The sequence below is a fragment of the Centruroides sculpturatus genome, unplaced genomic scaffold (genome assembly GCF_000671375.1).
Source record: "Centruroides sculpturatus isolate CEXI.00-Female unplaced genomic scaffold, Cexi_2.0 scaffold830, whole genome shotgun sequence".
NCBI lineage: Eukaryota > Metazoa > Arthropoda > Arachnida > Scorpiones > Buthidae > Centruroides > Centruroides sculpturatus.
The window spans coordinates 108,408-114,016 of NW_019385303.1; the positions used below are offsets into that span (position 1 = coordinate 108,408).

A 5,609-nucleotide genomic window follows, 5' to 3' on the forward strand; every position below is an offset into this window, starting at 1 on the left:
AAATTAACTAAGTTTTATAATTTAAGTTAATTATGATGAAGATTTCACACTTAATATAACTAATTATTAAGCATCTAACTGATATAATATTACTTATCATTTAGACAAATTAAATTAGAGTTTAACCTTATTTTAATTTAGATTTACCTTAATTGCCTTACCTTAGCAATTAAACTAAATAATTTAACTTAGCCTATTTAATAAACGTAGTTTAACTACTGATTTGTTTAAATTGTAAGTAGACGTATTGAGGGATAATTCTTGAATTTTAGGGAATTTTCCTTGTTAAATAAGTAAATAAATGTTATGTATAAATAATATTTACTTTAATTTAACAATTTATATATATAAATTATATAAATTTATGAAGGAATAATTGGTGGATTCACGAACACTTAGAGACTAATTTTTCTGTATGGAAAACAAGACAAAGTACAAGCTAAATAGATGATTTTTTAGAGGTTTTCCTACTATATATAAGTAAGTAAATGTCTTAAGAATATTTTAAAGGTTTTAAGTTAACCGTTTCTGCGTAAATTACACAAATTTAAAGGAGAAAAACTGATTCAAACAAGGTTACATTATAATTTTTTAGAGACATTTTTTTGAGTCGTTTTCATAAGGGTGGTATTAGGAGATTTACGTTTTATAAAGAAAAATAAAGTGTAAAGTGAAATGAAATATATATTTTTATTAACATTTGTGGGTATGAAGGACGATAAATGTGCGGTGGAGACGATGAATCTCATTGGAAGATCAGCAACAGTAATACGCAATAGGAAAAATCAATTTTTAGTCAAACGGGCTGTTAGCAGAACTTGGTTCGTGGAAAATATAGACTTAAGCACATCATTGGCGACAACTACATCCTATCCACACGCGTATAACAAAATATATAAAGAAATATTGGCACAGGAATAAGAATTTAGCTTTAATCAGGATGAAGATGCTTATGGCCAGTGCGAACGTACTGTATACCAAGATATATTAGGAAATTCTGATATTTAATCAAGAATTTAGAAAGATTTTTGAATAATTCTTAATTGTAATTAGTGCCAAATAATAAATAAACATCATTTTTAGAATTTAGAATAAAAATTGTCTTTAGAATTTAGCACTAATTACGTTCAAAGAAAATAGATAAATTAGTTTGGAGAATGTAAGAATTACATTCTCCAAACTAATTTATTTTCTTAAAATGGATAAAATTTATATTAATAATAACAAAATTAAATGATAATTGAGTTTAGAATCATATTTAAATGCAAAAGTATTAGATTTAGTTACTTTTTATGATAAGCTTTCGAGTAATACGCTTTCAAATAGTAATTAAAATTATTAAATTATAGCTGATAAAGATCAAAATAATAATAATAAATTCTTGTTTTCTTCTAGAAAATAATTATTCTATATCCAAATAATTAAATTTCTTTGAAAAATAATGCAAAAACGGATGATAAAAGCAAGATTCTTGATGATAAACTATGAGTTTTAAAAGATGATGATAGATTTATTTGTGAGGTTTGCATTTTAAGAAAGATGTAATATAATTAAATTAATTATTTTTAACTTCTGACAAAGTGCTTTTTACGATTTAATGTGTTATATTCTTATAAATATGCACAGAAAATTTGTAGGATAATTAGAATAATTACTATACAAATTAACATTTTTTAGCTAAATTTATGAGGTTTTTAGAATTTAAACATGATTTATAATTAATTATTGTTTTTTTTAGGAATTTAAACTCACTAAAATAAATATTTTATTAAAAATAATGATGATTTATATGTTATTTTCTCTACTGTTTCAGGATGCAGAGGTGATGTAGCAAGGTTATCATCGAATGGATCAATTGATGCCAGAAGAAAAAATTGTATAATATATATCATCTGACCCTTTATTATTGCATAAATAACAACTAGAAATGATGATAATTAATTATTAATTGTTATTAAGAGCAAAAACATGTTATAAACAAGTGTAGAATGCGTATCTTTATACAAACTGGATAATGAATAGTGGCAAATGAAGATGAAAATTATAATACAGATAATAATTAGCGAACAATGGAAGCTTAATACGAGATAAATGTACTGAAAAGAACATATTTTAACTCATTAATTCTAAAATTTGATTAATAATTAGAGAAACTAGTTAATTTTATTTATAACCAGGTGATAATTAGTTAACTTTTTGTAATTATTTTCTTAATGAAATAAATAAATAATTATATTATTCATATTTAGTTAACGTTAGCATCGCATACACATTAGAAAAATTCATGAAAATGATGCGGATAGTTAATAATTTAAACTTAAATTTGATAATGTTATCATTGCATCCTCCTCCATCTCAATTAAAATTGCTTGCAGGAATTACGAATTTTAACTTCAAAAATGGATTTTTCTCTTAAAATGTGCGTTTTATAATTAAATTAAATTTAATATATTTTAATTTCTAAGAATATAAATGAATTAAAAATGATTTTTCTTCATCAGATCATAAAAGATGAAGCAAGAAATTACACTATTTTGAAGCTAATTTTCTAGCAAAAAAAAAAAAAACAATTAAAATGCGATCTTTTAATGATATTTTTCTTAAAATACATTAAAAATTAACTAAGTTTTATAATTTAAGTTAATTATGATGAAGATTTCACACTTAATATAACTAATTATTAAGCATCTAACTGATATAATATTACTTATCATTTAGACAAATTAAATTAGAGTTTAACCTTATTTTAATTTAGATTTAGCTTAATTGCCTTACCTTAGCAATTAAACTAAATAATTTAACTTAGCCTATTTAATAAACGTAGTTTAACTACATTTACATTAAGCTTATAGCCAAGAAAAATATAAATATAGGTTAAATATAGTTTAATTGTCTTAATTTTATATTATTATAATGTTAATTATCATTTAGAATAATTTAAATTATACAAGTTTGAAATATCCGAAAATGAATTTTAAAAAGTGTAATTTTTATGCAGTTTATAAATCAAAGAGAGAGTGATGCTCATTCCTTAGACTATTGTAATTAAGCTTTTCTATCCTTAAATTATTGTCAAGAATAGTTTAAATATTTAATAAGGACTTAAAATGGAATTATTTAATTACAAGTTAATCATAATATTTGACATTTTCACGTTTAAACTATAATAAAATCGCTCGAATCCAAGCCCTAAGGTGTAATCACTAATTCAGTTTATCAACGATAATGCAAAGTCCTAAATTAATTCTAATAATCTTAAAATTAAGTTATATTTCATTAGATATATTGGTTTTAATATCAATTTTATTCATTTTTCAATTAATTTTATCTATTTTTATCATTAAAATGCAATAGAATTCCCAATTTTACGTCTTAATCGCTTCCTAGTAAACCGTCGTGAAGCGAGCCCTACTATTTTCATAATTTCGGTGTAGTACTTTGAAATTATTTATAAAATTACAGTTTAAAATGTGTAGTGTTTCAGAGGAATAACTATAGAAGTAATTCAATGCTCAAATGCGACATTTTATGCGATTATAATGTAAAAGTTTGATCAGATGTAAGAGCGAGTGATGTAAAGCGTGCGGTCGTAAAACGGTCTACTGTAGAATTTGATTACTATAATGAAAATCTTAATAAAAATAAAATTATTTTTTACTTTTTTATACATAAAAAATCCTTTGTAAATATTTTTATCCTTTAACATNAAATATTATTTAATTAATACTTAATATAAGTTATATATTTATTCTAGCATCGTTAGTGATGCTGGAATAAAGATGAAATTGATGCGGAAGAGGAAGCTTATGATGATGCTAGAGTAAGGATAAAGATTAAGATTTTCAGTAGATAAAACGTTAAATAAATCTATAAACAATAAACTTTTTAATATTAAAAGTTAATTAAGCAATAAAAAATGTCCATTTTTATATTCATTTTTAAGTGTAAAATGTGCATAGAAATTAATATTAATTCCATAAAAGAGCATCTTAATTTTCAAATTTCTACCTTTATTTAATGATTAAAAGGTAAAAATTTATATATTTAAGAAAGGGAATTGTATTATATTCGTTCTATATCTAATTTACATTAAATTTAAGGTTAAATATTATTAAAATATAGAGTTTAAAAGCTAAATACTTTATAATTATAACACTTAATATTGGCCAAGGTAGCAATTTAACTAAAGTTTTAACTACGTATTTTCGTGGATAAATGGTAAAAATTAAGAATAATCGACAACAAATATTGTTTTTTGTCCATTTTTAAGTGTAAAATATGCTTAAAATTCATTTAAAAAACAAAAATTAAGTGTAAATTCCATACAAGAGCATCAGGATCGAGATAAAAATCTGCTGTTAACATATACATTTTTTACGTTTAATTAAGGAATTAACGTAAAAAACGCATAAATTTAATTCAGAAAATTGCATTTTATTCGTTTTATATTTGATTTAACGTTAAATTTAAGATATATAAACATCAACTCACAGCCCGAGTAGATAATAACAACACCAAACGATCGCCTAATTATCGGGCTATAATATGGCTATTTTAAATGATTGGAACTAAGTAATTTGACAATTACTTAGTTCCAATCATTTAAAATAGCCATATTATAGCCCGATAATTAGGCGATCGTTTGGTGTTGTTAAATTTAAGTTAAACGTTACGAAAATTTTGATTTTGTAAGGCAAATAATCCACTTAATATTGAGTAAACGTCGTTAGAAATTAAGCCAAGAGAACTGTATCAATTCTTTATATTATTTTAGAGTAGAGTATCCTCTATTAAACTAAAGATAAAACAAAAATTTTAGTTCAATTTATGTTGTTTTTCTCTCTTTTATTAGATTCATATCGAGTCGAAGTGGTTTACAAGAAACAAGAGAGTTCTCTACCAATGTACATCTACTACTCAAAAGATAAGCTCTCACATGATGAGACTTATTGACTACAAAATATAATTTAATACACCGTCAAATTTGTTTATGATCATGGATAAAATTCTTTAAGAAAAATATGAAATAAATTATATTTTAACCTTTCTTCTGGATTATAAGATTCTAATTTATTATTTTGAAAAAAATGCCTTTTGTTATTACGAAATTCTCAAATAAACATGTTTCTTTTATTTAGAATCAACAAATAAATGTGTTTTATTCGTATTTTTGTTTGTTTTTCATAAATTTTTATCTTTAATTTGCAAATCTTCCTGCTCCAAGGATGAAAGATGCACTCTTAGGCCTATGTGTAAGTTTATATATTAACGGATAAATTGAGTAAATTTAAATAAAATTAAGATTGTAAATTAATAATTAATGATTTAAATTAATAGAAAATACCATTATCTAGGTTATTAAATTTAGTAAATAATTAAATATAAGTTTATAATTTAAATATTTGTATAGATGTACGATCTTAATACGTTTACGTTAAAAGTATACTTTAAAATATTATTTATTTCTCATTAAATAATTTAATTAATTACTGAATTTATTTATTTTTATTGTTATTCGTTTATTTTTTATTTAAAAATAAAAATATTAGCGATTTAATTATCATAAAAACATGTCTGTATCTTCGTAGACTTGATACAGTTACAGGAAT

General features: G+C 22.7%; 1 long non-coding RNA gene across 1 annotated transcript; it reads left to right on the forward strand.

Moving 5' to 3' along the window:
* Nucleotides 1–359: 359 nt before the first annotated feature.
* LOC111637384 lies at nucleotides 360–4,993 on the forward strand. The gene is made up of 3 exons (XR_002758687.1): nucleotides 360–480; nucleotides 1,814–2,093; nucleotides 4,853–4,993. It is a non-coding gene; the product is annotated as an uncharacterized LOC111637384 (long non-coding RNA).
* The last annotated feature ends 616 nt before the right edge of the window (nucleotides 4,994–5,609 follow it).